General features: G+C 39.7%; 2 long non-coding RNA genes across 2 annotated transcripts; both read right to left on the bottom strand.

The window, feature by feature from the left end:
• Positions 1-1,731: 1,731 nt before the first annotated feature.
• Positions 1,732-16,885, bottom strand: LOC110469600 (uncharacterized). Its single transcript, XR_002465275.2, has 3 exons — positions 16,829-16,885; positions 8,909-9,019; positions 1,732-1,943 (listed from the first exon to the last, which is right to left on the bottom strand). It is a non-coding gene; the product is annotated as an uncharacterized LOC110469600 (long non-coding RNA).
• An 18-nt stretch (positions 16,886-16,903) lies between these two features.
• LOC110469601 (uncharacterized) lies at positions 16,904-21,285 on the bottom strand. Its single transcript, XR_002465276.2, has 3 exons — positions 21,187-21,285; positions 19,823-20,080; positions 16,904-16,966 (listed from the first exon to the last, which is right to left on the bottom strand). It is a non-coding gene; the product is annotated as an uncharacterized LOC110469601 (long non-coding RNA).
• Between the last annotated feature and the right edge of the window lie 2,330 nt (positions 21,286-23,615).

Genomic DNA, 23,615 nt, shown 5'->3' with positions numbered 1-23,615 from the left:
CAGAACACTTCTGTGTTCTGCACATTTTAAAATTTACAATAAGATAAATGATGTTCTAAGAGGAGTGATTATTTGGCTCAGAATTGTACTATCCTTTTCAGTTACAATTTATTTTCAAAATATTTGGAATACTTACATGATGATAGGTAGTGTCCTGGTTTGGCATCATATTTACTAATATATTGCTGGTGTTCTGTTAATTAATCCATCTTTTCTAGTTGTCTGAACCTAAAAAAACCTTTTGAACATTATTTAGGACATTATATACTGTGAACATAGAATTCCACAGGCAAATGAAACAGATACCAGATCTATTCACATCAGACAGTCCAGCAGAAAGAGCCACAGCCCTGAATAATCCAAAATTTGAGAATGCAAATGAGAGATTTCTTCAATGGGACACCTGGAGCAGTTGATGATGGGTATTGAAATGTGAGTTGTATCTGGAGTCTTTGGGTTATTTTTCTGGGGTTTTATTTAGGTTTGAGTGGTTTTGGTTGGGTTTTTCTGGGGTTGCATAAGGGCATTTCTAGCACTGCTAAAGGAAACGTGAGAAAACAACAAAGATTCTGCCAAAAAAGAGCAAACATATTACATCTTGTAATACTACATCTTTTATCTGTCCTTTGGCACAAGCTGGAGTTCAGTGGGATGTCAGACACAGAACTGAATTTGACTTCCTGAGTGCCTCTGCCAGTGAAGCAGGACCAGCCAGCCCTGTCCCTGGGTGCTGTTTAAGTGATGAGGTTCCAGTGGATACCCTGAGAGAGGATCCAAACTTCCACATCAATTCCTGTTCCCACCTGAGGCACAACATTGCTGCCAAGCTCCAGGGATACTCCTGAAGTCACCTTGTGATTTGAAATTATGCTACATAACTTTTAAATCACAGCATATAAATAATATTAAAACAACAACAACAAAAAAAATAGTCTGCTGACTTTATATTACAGTTATATCAACATCACAGCCAGCAGGAAAATCCCTCCTTTCATGGCTTACCATCCTCTCTTCTCCCTTTTTTTGCCCATGTACCTTCTTGTGAGATGGTGCTGTGGTAAAAATTAGCCGTCATTTTTAAAAGATAACTGCAAACTGTAAAGAATTAAGAACAGCAATTACTGTGGGAGCTGAGTAAGAGGCAGCACTTAAAGGAGGAGAAGCAAATGAATCAAAACAAAAACCACCTTTTTTGTTGCACCAACCTCTGTGGCCACGGTTTGCAGGGACTGAAGTGCCTTTTATAATTCTCCAACGTGGTCCTACTGTAAGCAATCAATACCTGGGCTGGGGGAAGTTTATCCCTTTGACCAAACCTGTAAGATTGATCACCTGCACTACTGCTATTTTTAGGAATAATTCATCAAGGTTGTACAGACACCTTGTTGCCTACAACAACATAAACACTTCTGAAACCTCCCCTCTCCTCCTCATCACAGTCAATCTTGCTTCAGCCTTTTACAGTTTGGAAAGGATTAATCTGTGGGGGCAAACAAGGCAAGGACAGGGTGTGCTGACAAGCCTCAAACCCACAGGAGCCATTTCACATCTCCTAATAAAATCAGAAAGTCCCTGGGTGAGCCAGGCCAGGTCTCTGCTGGGGCAGCTGAAGGGGTTCCCCAGTTTGCTGCAGTTCCAGGAGGCAGCAGAGCAGCTGCAGAGTGATTATTGCCTGTAATTCCTTCTGATCCTCAGGGTAGAACTTGTCCCACCCTATTCCTTCTTGTCCCACCCTATTCCTTCTTGTCCCACCCTATTCCTTCTTGTCCCACCCTATTCCTTCTTGCCCCAGCCCATTTTTTCTTACCCACTTGTTCCCAAAAGCTGGAGGAAGGCAAGCTGGGGTTCCTCAGGCTCTTTGCTGGAAGGCAGCAGGAAAGGGGCATCTGGATCCTGGAGAGGGATGGAGATAACAAGGCTGCTCCCAGAACACAGGAGAGATCCTGCAAAGTCCAGGAGAGGGATAAAAGGATTTATCTCATTGAAATGTGGAAGGGGAAAAGGATCTTAAAAACCAGATTGATGGGATAGGCTGGAGAAGAGGGAAATCCAGAACTCTAAACACTCATAAACTTGTGAAGTTTCTGGCAGCCCCTTGAACCTGACTGACCCTTATTTAACAGAAGCTCTGTAATTCCTCTGTGCTTTTGTGTCCTGCCTTTCATCCACAACACTGCCTGAAATTCCAGGGCTGTCTGATACTCCTCCTGCATGGAACATCATTGTTCACTCACTCCTCTGCTAACTGCTCCTGTTCTCCAGCTCTCTTTGAATTTTGCATAATTGCAGAGTTTCCCCAGCCCTTAGCACACACCTGGGAGCCCTCTCGCTGTGAAAGGACCATTCTGGCATTCATTCCCCACCTCTGCTTCCCCTGCATTCCAGAAGAAATAAATAGATCGAGCTACAATTAAAACTAACAAAGTCATGTGGGCTTGCCTGTGTTCCTGAAAGCATTTTCCATGGACTCAAGACTCACAAAACTTGTTGAGAAATAGGAGCAAAATTATTTGTTAACTGCAAACCAGGACAGAATTCCCCTGCTCTAATACAATGCAGCTGACTCTGCTGCACCTTTTTCAGAGAAAAAAAAAAAAAAAAAAAAAAAAAAAAAAAAAAAAAAAACCACTCTAAAATCCATATTCTTGTTTACCAGATTTCTTTCTGAGCCATGGAAATTACTGTGAATGAATATGAAAATGACAACAGAGAAATTGGATGTTCTGAGATGGGAGCTCAGAGGCAATTCCAGCTGCTCTTTTAACAAGAAAAGAATGTCAGATTTCTCACTGTGTGATTATACAGGCATTCTAGACAATTTTTATTTGTTCTTGGTTTAGAATTGTGTTTCTCAAGTTGATTTATGTCTGAAACTGTTTGCTGATGTTAGGCAGACCAATTCAAAAGAATAAATTCTTGTGGCTTGGGAAGCTTCAGTGCAGAATGTTTAATGGTTGATTATTGTGGATCATTAAACTCCTTTCTGGAATACTGTTAAACTGCTGTATGGAGGGGTGTTATTGATCTGAATTAATTTCATGTGTACTGGAACCAGATGGGATGATTTCCTAAGGGATGTATTGATTACCTTATTTTTCTGTGATACTTTAAAAATTTTGGTTTTAAAAGTGTTCACAAGCAAAGCTTTTTGTACTTATCTTTTTCTACAGAAAGAAAAGGAGTTAAAATTACTCCTTTAACCACAGCAGAGAATTTCTTTGTCTTTATGGATGTTCTGTGTTATTGGCAGTTCTCTGTTGACCTCCCTTTCAACTCTGAAACTAGTTTTACTATGGAAGTTAAAGAAATTATGATTTAATTATAACCTGTGAGACAACATGGATTATTTTGAAACTGCATGACAATGAAACAGTGATAATTACACAGTAATTTGTGTTACAAACCTGCCATGTCCACATGGTAACAGATCTTGCCATGTGCATCTTGAGAGAAACATCACTGCTGCTCAACATAACCCAGGCTGGTGAGTGTGATAAAATGGGAATACATTGAAATAACACAGGGGAATATGTTGAAAATAATACATGAAATAACATACATGGGAATGCATTGAAAATAAATGAAATAACACAGAGGAATACATTGAAATAACACAGGGGAACAAATAGAAAATAACACATGAAATAACACATGGGAATACATTGAAATAACAGGGGAACACAGAAAATAACACATGAAATAACATACATGGGAATACATTGAACTTAATAAATGAAATAACACAGAGGAATATGTTGAAAATAATGCATGAAATAACACACATGGGAATACATTGAAATAACACATGGGAATACACTGAAAAAAATAAATGAAATAACAGAGGGGAATACATTGAAAATAACACATTAAATAATATACACAAGAATACCGTGAAAATAATATGTGAAGTAATATATATGGGAATATATTGAAATAACACATGGGAATACATTGAAAAAATAAATGAAATAACAGAGGGGAATATACTGAAAATAATACATGAAGTAACATGCATAGGAATACATTGAAATAACATACATGGGAATACATTGAAGTAACATATATGGGAGTGTATTGAAAATAATACATGAAATAATACATGAAATAACATATATGGGAATATATTGAAAATAACACATGAAATAGCACACATGGGAATACATTGCAATAACACAGGGGAATACAAGGAAAATAATACATGAAATAACACGTGGGACTACATTGCAATAACCCAGGGGAGAGCTGTGTTCATGTCACAGCCAGACAATTCAGGCCTTGAGGCTTTGTAATTCCTCTGAGAAATAAATTATCAGGGGAAGAGGCTGTAATTTAGTGAGGGTTGTGAAGGAAGAGGGAATCCAGTGGTTCTCTTCAGGCAGGGCTGCAGACCCTAAATTCTGCTAAATTCTGCTAGGATGAGGGAATTAGTAACTGAGGAGAATATTCTAATATTATTCTAACCTGCTTCAGGTTAACCATTTTACTCTTTCTTCCACTCCAACATGAAAAATCTTAGGAGGGCAAACCATTGCTAACACTGTGTTTTTATTTTTGATTTCTGCAGCAAGAAGCAAAGAAAATTCTGTCAGCTTAATCAGCCAGTATTATGTAAATGTGGGGGAAATTACAGTAGTTGATGTTTGAAGAGGGTTGTCAGCAGTGAAAGTGTTCATAATGTTTGATAAAGTTATGGGGTTTTTTTTTGCAAACAAGTAAAAATAAAGCATGCATCACCACAATTTTCCATCCATTTAAGTTTCAGATTCCCAGTGAAACTCCAACTCAACTGTACCAAGTTTTATCCAATCAGTGCAAGTAGCTGACCAGTGTTTAGTGCTAGTGTAATACATTTTTGTATTAATTTTGTTCACTCTTTTCAACTATTGAAAAAATAACGAACAAAAGGAAGGAGGGGGGAAAAGCTGGAACTGCATTAGCTGAGGTGGAGGCATTTTGTGCCCAAGGAATGGTGTGTTGACATAGAAGTGAGCAGAAAATGTGGACCTCCTAATCTGTCTCTGGAGAGGGATGTTTGGTGGTGATGGCTGCATTGTGTTCGTTTTGTGACATGGCCCTGAAGTCCCAGAACCCGTGAGATTTGTCAGAGGTTCAGAAATAAATAACCACAGTGGCTTGAACTGCTACAAATGGAATGCATCAGAATAAGCTGGAGTTACCTATGGCTTGTAGAATTCAATGCAAAACCTGGAAAATGAGAACAAAGGAGTGGGAAAAGTGCAGTATTTCCATCACTGGATGTTAAAAATGAAGAATCACAGAAGGGTTTGGGTTGGAAGGGACCTTTAAGCCCATCCAGTGCCACCCCTGCCATGGCAGGGACACCTTCCCCTGTCCTAGGCTGCTCCAGCCCCATCCTGGAACATTCCAGGGGTCCAGGGGCAGCCCCAGCTCCTCTGGGCACCTGTGCCAGGGCCTCAAACAGACACACAGGATCTCTGTGCTGATGAGTACAGCAGAACTCTTGCTGATTTCACAGCAAAAAGTAGAATAAGATGAAGTTTTTCCTACTGAAAGACACTTGCACTGCACTTGGGAATACCTGGCTGCCCACACAGAAATCCCAGTTTAACCAGGATCCTGTCCTGGGATTCAGAACTAGTGACTTTCCCTGTTTCAATAGTCCTACACCCTGCTGAGTACACTTCTGTTTAGGCATCTCTGAAAAAGAATTACCTCATGAATCATTACATTGAATTTCAACCTAGAAATCTTTTTAGTGTAATTCAGTGAACTTTGATTTTTCATTAGTCTAGAATTGGAAGCTGAAAAGTAGTAGCATGTATAATTGCATGTCACAGTGCCTGTAATATACCTTACTTGCAGGTGTATTTCCTTGATTTTCTTTTTGGTGTTGTAGGGTACCTGTATTGTTTTGAAATAGAAAATAGTACTTCTGAGGTAACGTGCATAAAAGGAATTATTTCATGTACTGAGCTGCTCTGGATGGAATTCTTGTCTTCTTTAGAATTGCTTGAGCTAACTTACAGCTCTGTTGGTTGACATATATCAACAAAAATAGATGCAGACAGTCAATTATTTGAATTATGCTCAAAGGTATTCTCATCTCTGTTTTATAAGAAAAGAAACTTGAATGGAGCAGAGCTTTTCCTCTGCCAATTACTGCTGTGCAGACTCCTGAGAGGAAGGAGCTATTCAAACCAGGATTTTGGGGTTTGGTTTGTTGTAGTTTGTTTCGTTTTCTCACATTGCTGTCAAAAATCAAACCTGTGAGAACATCAGATTAATTTAGGGGTAAAAAGTGCACTGACTTCTTCCTTTTCATCTGAACAGAGTCCTGCAAAAAATAGTGTATAAAATACACTAAATGGTGATGCTGCTTCTGAGAGAGACAAGAAAAACTTTAGGTAGAGATCTTAAAGGGCTTTTTGCATTTCCTATTTAAAATGTCAATGATGCTTTCTGAAAACCAGAACCTTGGACAGCAAACGCCGCAGAGCAGGTGGAAGTTTTTGTTTCCTGGAGTGACCAATCTGTGCTCACTCCCATTTCTGAGCATTTTCTGCTGTCCCCAGACAAGCAGATTTGGGATTGATGAGATCGGGGGGATTGCCTGTCCCTGCTTGGGAATGGGGGAATTGTGCATCCCATTAGGATTTTGCTTTGACAGAGAACTTACAGGCACTCATGATGCAATTTTCATGTTGAGAACACATTCCCCACTCTTACACAGTCAATAATTTTAATAAACTATACAACAATTTTGAACTTTACAGTTTTTTTCTTTTAATGTGTCTGCAAGCTTGATTTACTGTAAGGTAAAGGGCCTTCCTCTTCTAGATCACCAAGATATTTCTTTATGTTCATAATGAAAGCAGCTGGATTTTTTCAATCTTTTGTGTTTGGTGGCTGGAAGTTAACCTGGCTATCTATGTATGGGAGAATAAAGGAAAATCTCTGAACACAGTGATAGCAAATACAGCTGCCAGCTGTAATGCATTTTTAAGATAAAGATGCGAGGGGAAAAGAAAGAATCTTTAATAAAATTAAGGGTTTATCAAGCCTTGTTCTTGGGTTGAAAATTATGTTTCTTATATGTGATTTGCATGCTATAAACTGCTATCAATTATTGAAAATAATTCCTGGCTCCACAGTTACCTACTTCTGCTCAAATTGACTTGTCAAATATTTGACATTCAGATTATTCTCTCTGTTTGAGTGCAACTGCAGAGAATGTTATGGAAAAATACATGCATTCAGAAATCCAGGCTTTCCACTGGAATTTCATATTAACATTTTAATATAGATGTCTTAATGCTTTCAAAGCACAGAGTAAAGAAAAACAAGGTAAACTAACATAGCTTCTGCTGGTGACCAACATACTAGTTTAGGTGCTGAAAATTGGTTTTCCAGATTATCAAAGGACAAAGTTGCAAAGCACCAGGTGTTCTTGAGTTTAGTGCAAAATGGAGTTGATTGCTGTTCTGGCTGCTTTCCTGATTTTCATAGTCTTCATTAGAATAATCTAATAAATAGCAAGCTGAATCAGCATTTTGATTAAGGAGAATATTCTAATAATAAATTAATAGGCTTTTTACTTTTGAGCAAAATAGCAGCCAGAGAACTCTTAAAGCTTTTGTTTCTATGAGCCTTATCTTCCCAGGCAGGTTCTGGAGCTCCCAGATTTTCTTCATTTGACTGCAGCAGGAGGATAAACTGCATTCCACAGCAGCTCTGCTATTTAATATTGCCCTTAAGAACAGAAAGCTCAAGCTGGAAGCTTCTAGAAAAACACCTGTAATGAGCAGAGCAGAGTAGGCTTATAAAATTAAAACAATTTACTTAAACAACAAATCAAAACCAGCAACTAGGTCCCAATTAAATCTCTGATTGAAATGAGTAGAGGTGCTCATTTGGACAGGGTGAGAGCATTGATATGTTACCCCTTTGTTATTCTCTTATAAACCTCTTGGTATTTAAATAGCATGCTAATAAAGCAGACTTTAAGAAAAAATACTGGCAAGAATAGGAAGGGTTTGGGGGAGTGCTGTTAGTGATCATTTCCACTCCTTCTGCCACCATCAGGAACCTTTAACACGTTCCCCACAGTCCTGAGCTAAGGTATTTTTCTGTCTCCTTCTGGTTTACAGTTTCTTGTGCCACAGTGCTCCCAAATCTTTCCTTCTAATTCTCTTTCCCCTGGGAAATAATAAAGGCTGTTTTGTTATCCTAACTTAAAAGCAATCAATGAAATTAAAATGAACTGTCATCTAACAGAAGTGCAAATGCAATCTGCCTTAGTCATTTCCCTGCCCTTGCTCATCAGCAGATACCCTCAAAGAGCTCTCTGCATACAAGATTGCCTTCTATTTATCTCTGTTTATCTCTCTAGTTCATCTCTCGAGTGCAGTGATTCCTCCTGATTCTTCACAGACCCTACCAGACTTACCTCAGTAATTTAGGATGATGCTCTATGACTTTCACCCAAAAAAAAAAAAAAAGCATTAAATATTTCTGACAGTCAGAGCAACAAGATGCTGGGCAGATAAAAAATCACCAACAAATTATTCCTCAGAAAAATAGACTCTAAAGATAGAATATAGAGATAATCTCATTTCAGCTTATTAATTATGCCTTGTAAGCAATGAATCAAATCACTTTGCTGTATGATACAATTACTGCTGTAATTTGTAGTCATTACAGCTTGCACTGAGGTATAATTGTGTAATTCATTTTCTGCAGGTTATTGACAGAGAAGGTCTTAACAACTTCAGCATGGAGGCTTTGGGTTTGCTACAGTTTAATTTGCAGATCATTAGCACAATAGACCTAATAGCTTGCTGTGTCTACCCATCAAGGAGTTATTTATGTTTGGAGCAGGCACAAAAGAGAAATATTAAGAAGAGATTGGAGGTAGAGACATTATTACCTTGTTCTCCTTACAGTCTCTAGGTTCTGCTGCATCAGTCCTGGGCAGATTTAATTCTCTGGTCAGCTGTATTTTCTAGCAGGTCGTTTGAAGATGAGGTGGCTTTCCAGCCTGCAGTGAATTATTCCAATTAACAAGTTAATATTTTGGCATAGTCATCTGCATCTGATTAATGTTCATTAAATCAGTCGTGATTTGATTGAAATAGATTTTTAAGTGTCAACCTTCCCATTTAAATGGAGCACAAGAAGTGCTGCTCCTGCTGACATCTGCCATGGAATAAAATATAATAAATAAGTCATGTTCCTATTGTGTTTTTTTGGTCTGGTTCTGCTAAATGTATATCCTGACTGTTATTCATGGTGGCTTTGGATTTTTTGGTTCGTTTTCCTTTTTATTTCTTTTTTTTTTTTCGCCTTTCAGGTGTCTCTATAGTATTTTAAGAGTGATTACTTTTATATTTATTCCAGCTCCTTCTTAAATAAATGGCTGTGCTTCTAAGTTATTGTGAGCACAATTATTCATAATAAATGTAAAATGAGATTAAATGTGCCCACTGAGGTGAAGGGGACAGAAAGAAAAAAATCTTGTATTTGACCCAAGCAACAGCACCCAGGAAATTTGTATTGAGGATTATGAAAAATATCATATCCTGTATGGAAACCATGATTATTTTTCCACACTTCCTGCCATTCCTTTTAATTGACTATTCTCAATTAGCATGTTTTCACGCAGTCATAATTGCCACACCCTATCTCCTGAGAGCTACATACATCTTACACTATATTTAAGAAAATGATAAGAAATTATATTCCTTATTGTTGGCATGAGACTTCTTTTTTAAACTACTCTTTAGGGGGAAAAAAAATCTTTTTAAAAGTTTCCATCAGGGCCTGCAACCAAATAAAGTTCTTCCATTCTTTTTCTTGATACAAACTTTATCCTCAGAATGCAGAATTCAAATTGTAGAGCCTCGGAAATTCTTTGAAAAAATAATAATGGCAAATGTTGCTATGGTTACAGAGCCATTCCCATTTGCTTTGCTTTTCTGCCTCAGTAATGAAAGTGGAATGAGGGATTTTTATTCCAACTGTCTGTACCATGCTTTGTAGGAGAAATGCATATCCCACTAAATATTCTCCATTAATTTTTGAAACCAGAATGTTTTGGGGGTTGGTATTTCTCAAGCTGTTTTCCCCTGTTTTCTTATTAAAGTTGATTAAAGACAAATATAATCTTAAAAGCTGCAGCGAAAATGCGAGTTTTGCTCACAATTCCACTTGGATAAAGGACAGACTCAATTTCCATCCTTCCCCAGTCTAACACCCCTTGGGTATAAAATTCTGAGCTCGAGCTGCCTTAATTTACTGAGTTACCTTATTCTCAGGAGTGCCTGGCACTGGAGTTTTTATTTTAAGATTGAAGCACAGGATATCCTTAAGATTTCTCAAGCTCATGTGGAACAGATAAAGTAGTGCTTTGGGATGTTCAATTTTATCCCTCTGGGTTGCTGTTTTTTTTTTTAGTTGTACTTTTGTGATCAACTTGCAGTTCCTTGTCCTTCCAATAACACAAACCCCCGTGCCCCCAGAAAAAACCTCACAATGCTTCACTTCCCAAGACACTTCCCTCCCTGCCATTTCTGCTGTGGAAGAACTGAAATGTCTGGGGAAAGTCTCCTGATTTTCTTATCAATAAAAACATTATCAGCAGCTTTCCCTGAGGATGGAAATCCATCTGGGAGCAGGGGGAGACAGCTGATGTGGCATCACTGAGGCCAGAATCACCCATGGGGCTGCTCCAGTCCTGCTGCAGAGGGCTTTTTGGGAAAAGATTATGCAAATAAAGGCTGCACTGCACAGAAACACACCAGAGATTGTGCAGCGGGTTCAGGATTTTGGTTTTTTTTCCTCAAAACCCCATTTGGGATGAGAGCAGGGCTGCATTTTCCAGAAGGTGAAGTCCTGCACCACTTCAGAGAGCCCCAGCAGGGTGAGGTTCTGTGCTGGCTGTCTCAATAGCACAAACATTTGGAGGCAGCAGGGCCCTCATTAATGTTTTCTGATACTTTTTTAGTAACAAGCAGTTCTCGGTAGCTCCCAGTTTTGCCAAGCAGCTATGTGAATTTTTTCACTCTGCATGGCTTTTCTAGATTTTCAGACACACACCCACACAGAGCCAGATTCCCTGTGATGCTTTGCTCCAGTTTATTTTGTTATTTCAGCCAAAGCAGCTGAGAGTTAACCTAAGGAGGCAGTATATTATTGTGTTTTGTTTTTGTTTTTGTTTTTGTTTTTTTTTTTAATGTTGGGGTCTATTTTTACGCTGGATTTTAGTTTCCCTTCATTCTCTCAAGCCTTTGATTTTTGGAAAACCTAGACTTTGCTGCAGAAACTACACTCGATGGATGTTAGCACTTATCTGCTTTTGCTTGCCCATGAAAACCCCTCCACATTTTCTAAACCACAAGACTAAGAACTCCAGCTAATTCTTGGATGGCTACATTGGTAGTGAAGCCGAGGCCTTCACAAGGTTTTTAGGTTTTTTTGCTTGGATATTGTCTGTTCTCACACAGCAGCTGCATGTGCAGACTCTCAATGAACCTGCTCGGACTGGGCAGGAGGAAAGGGAAAATGTGGGAATTTGGAATTTGCCATCCTGGGCTGCAGCAGCTGCTTCAGGGTGGAAGGAGTGGCAAGGCCAGGGTCCTCATAAGACAGGAAAACTGGACAGGACGAACACAGGTCGAACCAGTATGGTTAATGCAACGTTCTCTGTTTATTCAAGAGAAGATGGCAGCTTATATACACTTCTATATAGTTTACAGTTTGCAAAGGCACTCTGATGGCCACACTAACATTGTTTGCCTTTGCCTTAAGGTGGTCAGGCTTTTCACACTGCAGCTCTACCCTAATTTACACTCAGATCACTCATTACTTTGTAGTTATCTTAACATAATTTCTAACGTTGCCACAACTGAATTCTTACTGCGTCAAAGGCTCCGAGGCCCCACCAAGGCCTGGTCTGAGGGGCAGCTCAGTGCTCACTCCTGACATAAATCATGTCCTCTATCTCAGAAATTCTGTAACTCCTGACATAAATCATGCCCTCTATCTCTCACAAATTCTGCATCAGAGTGGGGCAGAAAGAGGGCTGGGAGCTGGAGCTCCTCTGAATCCCCCGCTGAAAAACCAGGCAGATCCGAATGTGGACACTGTGCAATATCACAATCTAAAAATTGCTTAAAGAGTCCAAGTGACTTGGTGCCTACAGCTCCTTTGACAGAAAAAGTCACTTATTCAAGGGACAGAAGCCTAAAAGTGCAACAGCTGCCGTGCCCTTGGGCTGGGAGTTTGAGTTTGAGAGGCAAGCAGCAGCACAGGACACGGAGCAGTTTGTGATGGAGATCTAAAGCTGCTCAGATTGCTCAGATTTCCTGCTCGCTGCTGACAGCACAGAACTGGGGATGAGAGGACCTTTGTGATGTGCTGGCAGAGCTCGAGACTTTTCAGCACTGTAAAGAAAGAAATAAGTGGGTTTTTTTCTTTCTTTTTGCACAGGCAGTTGACTGGGCTCTTGAGAAATGGGGTGGAATGGAGGAGAGGCATTGCAGGAATTTTAGAAATGGAAGTTAAAAGTTGAGATTCCAGGAGGACTGCAGATAGGAAGGTGAGTGAAAAAGGGCTGAAAGGAGTCTGGTATTTCAGGAGGGAGAGGTGGGGGACCCATGAGATTCTCAGACTGCAGCTGACAGAATAAACATTGGGGAGAGCAGAAAAAAGCTCAGGAAAGAACACAGGAGAATGAATTTTTCAAATTTCAGAAAGAAGAGTGTATCCACATAAGAATCTGGATTTAGAGTTGGAAAACAGCAGACAAATAAGCCACTAATAGTGTCACACCCAAAATCACCTGTGCCAGGGAAGAGGGTTTATAATTTCCTGCTGCTCCTGTAGAATTACTTAGATTATTATTATTGTTGTTGTTATTATTATCCAATATTTAGCTTTGTTTCTTAAGTGAGAGCCAAATTATAAATTCCTTGAGTCTTTTCAAATTACAAAGTAACAGAAGTGGGTTAATCTGGAGTACACATGATACTCACTGCTCAGGGTTTGCCCTCAAAAGCACAGAAATGGACACTGGAGCCTTGATAGACAACTACAGACCTAAATCTTGACTGGAAAGCCCCTGTAATATGCTTGAAAAAAAAAAAATAAATAAAGCCATTTTTGTCCAAACATATTATGGAGGCTGCCTTAAACAATAAATGTTTCTGATTCTTACTTGCTAACACTGTCAAAGAATTTGGACAGTCTGTGCAACATCATAATCTAGGAATATTTTAAAGATTCTGAGTAGCTTGGTGCCTAAAGCTCCTTTGACAGAAAAAGTAACTTATTCAAGTTTTAGTTTTGTATTTCTGTGAAATTTATCTTCAAATATTTGACTGAAGTTTTGAGACGTCTCTCTTGATTTCATGAGATGTGAAACATTTAATTAAAATTGACTTAAAATCTAAAGAAATACATGGAGAACTGGTTCAGATAACTTAAACATGGGGTAGGGAAAGACTTTATATATTTGCATATTTTATTACTGGATATAAAAAGCAATTTTTCAAATAAATGCCAGTTCTTCTGAGCCTTCTACATTTATCTGCAGAAAGATCAAACAGAGTATGAAATTTCAGAATGCTCTGACTTTCTAAGCTGCACTAAAAATATTTTTGTTCTGGCTGTCCAATGGAAGTTACTGGAGGATGTTCTGTGATTTAATTAGTCTCTACTGGTTTTATGCTCAAAGGACAGTTTCTTTCAGATAGCTGGCAAAACTCTTGTAAGAAAAATAGCAATCAATAACTAAGATGGGGTCATTAAAGGAAAATCTTATCGTCTTTGTCTAGCTCCATTTAAATTTTTATACATTTTTTTTCAATTTTAGTCACTTAAATAATTTTCTTAAATTATTAATATTGCTCTGTCTGTAATTTTATGCCCTTTGTTGTTTTCTAGGACTGACTTCACTATGGGATGAGAGTTCCTGAAGTTTAGATTGACATCCTTTGCCATTTCCCAGACAGAATTCCCACCCACCCCAATGCCTGAACCTCTGAGAGCTGCACGAGCACCCCTGAGCCCTGGTTGCATCTGCAGAGAGTTAAACAAAGAGGATTTTAATGCCTTAAATGATCTCCCATTTAAACCTCCCCAGGTGCTAAGAGATGTGTCCTACTAAAAACCCTCTATGCTGTCCAAATATGCTGTTTTATGAAGTATAGATCATTTTCCAAGTTATTCTTTATCTAGGTTTTTACTGTTTGCACCTGCAGATATCTGAAATTTGCCATGAGTCTGTGCATTTTGGGGCTGGAGCTGTCTTTATGTCACACCCCACACATTCCCTGATGTGACAGATTTATGAACACAAATAGTTTTAGTTGTCCACCCCTAAAAAAAAAGAGTGATTGCTGATATTGATTCTTGCTTAATACAAAGGGTGATCACAGATTAAGATTAAGGTTGGAAAACATCTCCAACATGACTGAACCCAACCTCTGGAAGATGGTTGAGTTGGCATGGTGGTTTTGGGGCAAACTGCCACCAGCTCCACTCATTTATTGAACACATCCAGGGTTTGTGACTCCTCCACTTCCCTGGGCAGCTCATCCCAATGCCAGACCACTCCTGCAATTAAGGAATTTTTCCTTATATCCAACCAGATTATTGATTTTTACTTTAAAAAAAAAAAAAAAAAGAAAAAAAAAAGAGAGAGAGAGGGAGAAGGTGATTATTGACTAATTCTTTATCTGGTGAATTCAGCCCACTGCCTACAGTGAGTGAATAATAAGTTTTTAACAAGTGGAAATAAAGGTGTAGCAGGAGGGCAAAGGAGTCTGCAGAACTTCAGATTTTTTGGCAGGTGGAAACTCATTAAAAGTGCACATGCTTGAGGAGGCAGCAGACAGATTCTGTACTGCTCTTGAGACAATGCTCACAGAAAAATTCCTGTTTCATCTGCCTGATAAATGGTGATCTTGGAAAAGAAAGTGGTCCTTCTGCAGGCAGCTGTGCAATTCAGTGCCTCACACTTCCTTTCTCTGAGCACTATAAAGATGAAGTCTATTGCCTTAGACGTTTACAAATCAAATCTTTTCATGCCACTAACTGCTTTTGGAGAAAAGCACAGATGTGAAATCCCTGCTTGGCTCTGAAGGGAGGCCAGCAGCAGGACTGCTGCCAGCAGGGCCCACCCCTGCACCCCAGAGCCCTGAGGAGCACTCCCAAAAACAGTCTGAGATTTTGGGTGTAGTTTGATCCGTGCTGGGATCTGTGTTTTTGGGTGTGAGTTTGATCCATGCTGGATTTGTGCTTTTGGACACTGCTGTGAGTTTGTGGCCCCAAGTTGGGCAGCTCCTCGAGGGCTCCCCTGGCAGGGGAGACCCTCCTGGAGCAGTTCTGTGTCAGGAACAAGAGACACATTGAACTTTTTCAGTTTTCAGCCTCTGTTTAATGTTATCTTATCAAAACTCCAGCACACTGGCTGCACCAGACTCTGCGTGCAGGAAAACAGCACAAAAATGGCCAACAGTCTCTTGTTACAAGGCCTTTTAAGTCTAATCAAAAACTAAGCTACCCAATTAAGAAGTGACACAAAAAATATTTTCCTTTCTAACCCAATAACTGACCCCTAAAGACCCACAATGCAGATTTTTCTACCCAATTACAAGATACCACCTAAACCCAAGAAGAAAGAGGAAGAAGAAGAAGAAAGGAACTCAAGAAAACACCCTGTATCCTCCATCCTGAACCCATCTGTCAATTTGATTTTAGTTTAATCTAATTTGGGATAGAGCTTAAATTTTACAAAAAAACATATGGAAATCTTTATTTTTATCTTCTGGGAAACTTACCCGAAGAGTTTGAAGCAATTTAAACCTTTAAACTGAGAATGATGTCAACCCAAAGATTGGTCATTATTGGGACTGAAGCTGATTTTTGAGCCCACTGTGGATCTGGAACTGCTTTCATGAAGTGACCCCTAGTTTTTTTATTTTTGAGATATAAAGATGTGAGTGGCATTGAGATGTCAGTGTATAAAGTTCTTTCCTCCACAAAAGCACAGCACGTTAAAATTCCAAGTGATAGAGGAGGCTTTTCTGGCATGTAGCAGGAAACATTCTGAATGACTCCAGCATGGTTTTCCTCTTGTCAACAAGTTAATTTGAAGAAAAATAGCTGTGCTTCCAAAATAATAGTGTGTCCTGTCATAGAATTGCTGAACACTTGGTTCTGCTACAAGGATTTTTATTAGAGAGAAGCAAGACTAATTTACAAACATCAAGAGGCAGAATGTGATAAACCTGGCTGTGCTTGGATGTTTAGAGAATCTGCACTGTCAGTTTAGCTACAAATGTGCTGTGGCAGTCAGGAACACTTGCCAAACTTCACTGCAGCCAAAGCCCACTTTATATTCTAAAAGGATTTCTTGGTTTTTTGAGACAGACAAAGGTCATGAAGTCTGACTTGATGTAGTATATGTCTCCATCAGCTGGGTATTCAAAAGATAGAAGTTGAAGTCCCTAAAGTCTGTTGCAGCTATTCAGTTACATGGATTACAAATGTACACTTGAATTTCTTTCATGTGGCATTTTCATCTGAGATGAAAATGAGAGGTGGAGGGAAAGAATGAAGCAGTAATAAAGGATTAAAAAAGCTTTTAAGCTCATCCTAAAAAGAAATATATTGCATCTGTCCATCAGTCATATTGCCATTGACCATTTAAAAAATTCTGAAAGTCCAACACCTTTTGGACAATGATTGCCTGTAAATGTGTACTGCAATTCCCTGCTTCATTCACTATTTTGCACTGATGCAAAATAGGAATACATAATTGTCCACAGCATGGCTGAAGACTTACCTGAGTTTTGATAATGACAATTTCCCAAACTTCTACAACTCTGTCAGCACAGCCTTCAGTAATTTCCCTCTTTTTTGTATAAAACTGACAGTGTGTGCTCCTGGGTCTGGTTTGTATGGCCTTGATTCCTCCCTTCTCCTAAAAAGAAACACATCATTATGGCCTCCCTGCCACTTTTGTGAGCACAAGCTATTACATCTCTTTCTCTCTCTTCTGGATATTTTTTCAGAACCTCCACATGGATTTTTTATTATTATTCACCTCATAATATCCTAAGGAGGTATTTCCTGTGAACCCCTAGTCCTGGTGATGCAAACACTAAATGGCATTTACAGTGCAAAGCTGGTTTAATTTGTTTCTTCAGCAGCAAATCAGAGGATGGATTTTTAACTCTAAGGACACCTTTTTTGTCTCCAGAAAGAGATGGAACACTGCTACCTGTGCTGCATGTAAATGAGAGTCAGCTCCCTAAGTGGGAGGCTGAGCACAGGGTAATTCTGACCTCTGAAGTGGATGTTATGTTGATTTGAACACATATGTATCCCAGCTACAAATCAGCACTAAGTTATACAAGTCGAGGCCTCTTTGACTTGAAACAGCTGCTAAAGGCAGAAATCAAACACAGAGACACCCGACAGAACTGAGTCCTGGCAAGCTGCAGTGGGAGCTCTCAAACACCTCCAAGGGCTTTTACCAACATTTTTGCTTTCACTTTCATCAGTATTGAAGGCATTACGTGATTCCCTCTGAAAATAAAGATATCCAAGGAGGATGAAATAAGAGAAAAATCTATATCTGAATGTATTATTTGCCTGTTGCCTCAGAGAAGAGCTCGTTGCTGCAGTGCTCTAACAAACCGCTCTGTGCTGGGCTCTGCCTGCATTCCTCATGGCACAGCTCTGCTCTCTGCAGTCTCACACAGCATTTCTGGAGTGACACACTAAGGCAGAGGATTTTACTTTGGATTCCACAGGAAAAGATGGAGAGCATTCAGAACTCCCAACCTCAGCATTCCCAGAGCAAATAAACAATAAATTCCAACATGCGTCCACAACACTATAAATAAACATGCCCATTCCCTACAAATCTTTATTAGAATTGTAAATTTTAATTTTTCAACTGCATTTCAGGACCCTAAAGCTCATCCTATTCCACCCTGCCATGGGCAGGGACCCTTCCACTGTGCCAGGCTGCTCCAAGCCCTGCCCAGCCTGCCCTTGGACACTTCACATCTCTTTGTGCAGCCTGTGCCAGGGCATCACCACCCTCACAGAGGAGAATTTTCCCTAATATCTACTTCAAACTCACTCCCTGGCAGTTGGAAGCCATTCCCCCTTGTCCTGGCACTATATGCCCTTGTAAAAAATTTCTTGATGAAAGGTATCTAGGCAAAAATAATTTAGTTTTTCTCCTGGCTTTCTCAGTTTCTGCTAACCTGAGGTTTTCTGAGAGAGAAGACAGGAATAGAGATTAAATCAGACCTAAGATCTTCCTTCTCTCGCCCCTTAATGAATGTCATGAGACCCAGCCTGCTGGGTCTCTCATTATCAGGTAATCATGCTGGACCTAAAATAACTTTGCTTCTGAAGCTCTATCAAAACCTGACCTTTCCTCAAAACCTTTTAATAAATTGTCACTTTCTTATTAAATTAATCTTGGAAAAAGACCTGGCCAAGGGTGTTGTCTTGATTTTTAAAAGTGTTAAGTTTTCTTTTATAGTTCTTTTGAAAGTTTTAAAGTTCTTATAAAACTTCTTTAATTTTCTGATAATGTTTACATATTTCTACTGGAATTCTTATGTACTGTTCATGTAAATAAAGATTGTTTTGCATTCTTCTTTTTGGGAGGAGAGAATTGATGAATTGAGAATTGTTGGACTGTTGGTTTGACCAGTGTGGTTGGAGAGGTGGCAATTTCATCCTCCAATCCACTGTCACTTTTAAATTCTATATTTTGTAAAGTCAGAAATAAAATTAACTATTTTTTTCTTTTGAACTTAAAAAAAAAATTAAAAAACACTTTTAAAAATCAAAACAACACAAGGATTTGCCCATGGACTTTTACTTTACACATCAGCATGTCTGTGCATCTGTAAGTACACACACACTGTCCTTCCAGCACTACTGACCAACCAGCATTTTTGTGAACCCTTAGTTTTATTTTCAGCTATAGGCTTCTTTTCTGATCTTTTTGTGCAACTAAAAGGCTTTGGGAACTATAGATGATGCAGGCAAAATTAATAAAGCCTTGTGGCAGTATTTTAAACTTCTCAGTGGACCACTTAAACTGTGAGACCAAGTGTGTAAAAATCTCCATCTCTTTCCATGCCAGACTGATAACAGAGGAGCAGTTCCAGAGCTCTGTCTCTCCTTTCACATTCTGTTTACAATAGCAGCCAGCCTTCTTTTGCTTTATACTTGCTTGAGCAGTTATCTGGCAAACCTGGGGACTGGTTTGTGCTTTTCTCACGTGGCAGGAAAGAGAAGCAAGCCATGATTATACCAGAAATAAATACCTGAGAGATTTAACCTCTGGCCAAGTACAGGCTCAGGATGGATGGCACTGCATATGCCTATGAGCATCACCAAAATAAACAGTCTCCTCAGGAAACTGGCAATACATCAAACTGTAATTCACAGCTGAGGAGGAATTCCTGGATAATCCTCACAAAAACAGGCACTGAGAGGATTCCCTGCTCCTGCCAGTGCAGCCCTTCACTGCTGGACACCGCCGTGTCACACAGACCTCCACTAAGAGATGCTGCTTATTCTGAATTAATTAATTTTGTCTGACTCATTTCCCTCTGAGCTAACACTGCTTCCTCACTGTCTAACAGCTAAAGAAGCAGTTCCCAGCACAAATTCATTCCAGGACATGGCATTTATACCTGTTCTTTGCAAAAAATCAAACAACTAACCAATGAAACAAAAAAAACCCACACAACCCAAGAATCCACCTTTTCTAGAAGGGAAGGTCTCATGTTCAGGCATTTACCTTTCAGAGACTAGTTTGGGCTGCAGTTTTGATGTGGAATTTTCCAGAACTGTGGTGGGTCAGCCTTGGCTGATGAGCAAACTCCCCCCAGCTCCTGGCTCACCTTCCCCCAGCTGGGGCAGGGGGATCAATGGGAAGAACACAAATGAGGATGCTCAGGGGTCCAGAGAAAGACAAGGAGATTGCTCCAGGTGCACCCAGTGCAACAGCTCAGCCTTCTGTTCCCGTGCACAGTTTGTAGAGAAGTGGTATTTCAACCTGACAAACCCAGAAACACAGTTATATCAGTCTTTGTTATCAGCTTGTCAGCCACCTAATAAATACATTCCATCACCTCTGTGGGAGTTTTAGTCATTTAGATGGTAATTCCTGCTTCACAGGTATGTTCTACACCAGGTGCCAAATATAATCATCTATAATATTACTGCTGATGTATTTTAACACTCTTCATGTCCCCACACTTGTTTGTGGTTTTATTATGTAGGAAGTGTCTGAATTTAAATTTATATGTTCCATCCATGCAGGACATCTTCCTCATGCAACCTGAAAACATTACTGCACTTCTGAAATGTGACAGCAAGACAAAGAAACAAAAATTTTTTGAGCAGTCTAAGCTAACATTGAATATTTTTATCCTGGTCTGTTTGTGAAGTGTCCTATGAGCTCAGTAGTGTAGTAGAAGTTATTTTAGAATTTTTTTTTTCATCTCAACTTTAGATATTCAGGATGTTTCCCTCCAGCCTGCCAGCCAGCTGCAAATGGCTTTGCAGTTGTCTCTCCCCACTTCCAGATTGGCCTTCTGGGAGAGAATAGGGATTAAGTGAGAACATGGCAGGAATAAAAGCTGGACAGGCTCTCCCACATTTTGTATCAGACTCCCAATCTACCAATCTGGACCAGCTCTTTCCCCAAGTACTTCTGGAAGCTTTTCTATCCATGGTGCTGTAATGTGTAACAAGGAACAATAATTTTAGCTGATTTTTTAAGTTATTTTAGTGAGCACATATATACATTTTGCATAAATAAAGAGAGATATTTAGAACTGTATCTATAACTTTAAGGTGGTTTTTTTTGAAGAATTGTTTGAGTAATACAAGCACAATATTTTTCAGATTTTAAAGGCAAGCAGACTTTACTGTAGAGGACTTCAGCCTGTAGCAAAGGGGGGAAGGGAAAGGGCTGTTAGCAGTATCTGCCATTATTGCCAGAATTTTCTACTGCCAAATCCATAACACTTTCGGTCTGAAGTTTTCTGAAGGACAAAGCACAGCCCCTATTAATTCCCATCTTAAAAGTCCCATCTCCAAAGTCTGTCTTATTCTTTGATGTGTAAAAACTGAAGTGCATCCAGGATGAGGACTCACCTGTGAAAACATGGCAATTAGTTCTGCATGAAAGCAATCAAGTCAAATTCAAGAAGAGGAACAAGCTCTTCTGTCTCAGCTACTGTCCCAGAAGATCCTTCCAAAAGGATGATCAATACTGGGAAATATTTAACAGCAAAGGAATACTTTATTTGAAAAATAAAAGAGTGGTCCTCAAACCACTCAATTTTTGGCCTAAAGGGTTAAAAAGCAAACAGCAGAATAAAACTTTAAAGTGTTAGGTCTGGAAAAAATGGAAATGAGCTGGAATTTGTATTCTGAAGAAGAGCTAAAGTAGAGCAAGAGAAGAAAACAGCTGCTTCAGGAATACAAACACTAAATTTATGAATGCAAGGAGCGCAGTGTGTTGGAGCTGTTCAATGCATTGTGTAAAGCACCACAACTGTTGCCTTAGAATATTTAACCAGGAAGGCTAAAAACTTAGACCAGGCTGGACTAAGTTCATTGGTGGGTTGCCTCCCCATTCTTTTTGATTATTTTTGAATTATTTCTTTTCCTGCTTGCTCATGCTCAAGCCTGCAGAAGCTGTGGCAGTCCCAGGCAGTGGCGAGTCTCTGGTGACACTGAAGTGACACCTGGCCCAAGCCAGGTTTGCTCACCACGACAGCATCTAACTATGGTACTGCATTCTTACTCAGTTCATCTCCTAAATGGCTCCTCCAGAAAGCAACCAAGAGCAGAAATACCAAAACCTAACTCGGATGAGAAAACACAGATTTAATTCCAGGAGTGAAACAAATGCAATGTCATCCAGGGTTGTCAGGGATGTGGGGAGGTACCCATATGCTTGCCATCAAATTTTAACATCACTTTCTCGGTCTTTTTGCTGTCTGTCTCAAATTTTGTTGCTTTAATCACCCTCAAAACAACAAAAAAAAGGTACCCTACACTTAAACTTAGTCCAGGCTGGACTAAGTCCATTAGTTGATTACCTCCCCATTCTTTTTGATTATTTTTTAATTATTTCTTTTCCTGCTCATGCTCAAGCCTGAAGAAACTGTATTGCAATAGGCTAATATAATATTGTCTATTTTTTTATATATATTGTCTGCTACTTACCCTCAAAGCAGCAGCAGCAGGTAATAGAAGAAGGGGAATTTTGCCATTCTGATTATCTGTTGCTGATTATTCTGGTTATCCTGACCTGCTCTGCAAGTCTGTACCAGCGGCAGGGGCCTGGACAGAATTAGAATATATTAGAATTAGAACTAGTAATGAATACAAAAGGCTACTGAAACCTTCTATCCCTACAAGCATGTGTGTTCTTGAACTGGACCAGAAACAAAACCAGATGAACTTTGACTCATACTCAGGAAGAATTTCTGTCCTCACAGGCAGCACACACTGCTCGATCAGTGAGTGGAATTTGGATCACTGGGTAGCAAAAGGGATCCGTGTATGCCTGGAGAAATCAGTCACTGAGGAGGAGCAGAGTGCTCGTGACATGGCCAATAACTGGTCCTCTCAGGAGAAAATGCTGTGGAGAAGAAATGCCATTTCTGTGCAGGGAGGATATGAGTAAAGCCCTGCTCTCTGGGGCTGCAGCTGCACTCGGAGGAGCTCGGCTCACTGCAGCCTGGCTGGCTGGGTTACACACGCTCAGCGAGGGCAGCAGAGCCTTGCTGCTCCTGCCTCCAGGACAGAACTACTTAAAATCATTCCAAAGGCAGCCAAGCCTGGAGAGACCTCATAAAACCTCTGGACAATCAAACACGACACCAAAGTGCATCTCCCCCGGAGAATGGATAAACAAAGTGCTCAGCAGTGAGGGGATGAGTTTGCAGGTGTGTCGTGGTTTGGCACAGAAAAAGAATTTTCTCAGAAGGAAGAGGTCAATCCAGTCAGGGGTTGCTTTTTCATGGGGGCACTGGCATTGTGCCAGTGTCAAACCATGACAGGGTGACACAAACCCACCTTTATCCACAGTCACGCTAAACGAAGATCCATGGGAATCCTTTGGAAGTGCACTTATGGGGGTTCTTGGCTCCTTCCATCCTCAGCAGAGATTCATCAATACAAACCATCCTCTTTCTATTGGCTGTGGACAAAAACCTAAAATTAAAACCAATCTTTGTGACTGTTTGCTGAAATAATCAGTTTTATTCTTGTTTACAATTACTCTAGAACATAAAAGAAGTTGCTGGGTACATTATCAGTTACACTCTGCTTGCCAGTCTCAGCTATTTATGATACTAAATTATACAGCCTAATTATAAAACCAAAAGTTGCCAAAAATCAGGGAACTCATAAACTGGGAAAGCAGAAGAGGTAGGAGGGATAAGCCAATGCCATTGGAAGCAATGGCTAGCCTCCTTCAAAAGGATAATTCCACATACTATTCAACAATCAATAATCAGTAAATTTTATCCATTTGAATATAGTTTAGCAGGCACTATCCTGTGACAGCT

This window comes from Lonchura striata, chromosome 14 (genome assembly GCF_046129695.1).
Source record: "Lonchura striata isolate bLonStr1 chromosome 14, bLonStr1.mat, whole genome shotgun sequence".
Classification (NCBI taxonomy): domain Eukaryota; kingdom Metazoa; phylum Chordata; class Aves; order Passeriformes; family Estrildidae; genus Lonchura; species Lonchura striata.
Note: the sequence above shows the minus strand (reverse complement) of the source record. Positions and strands in the feature narration are given on the sequence as shown.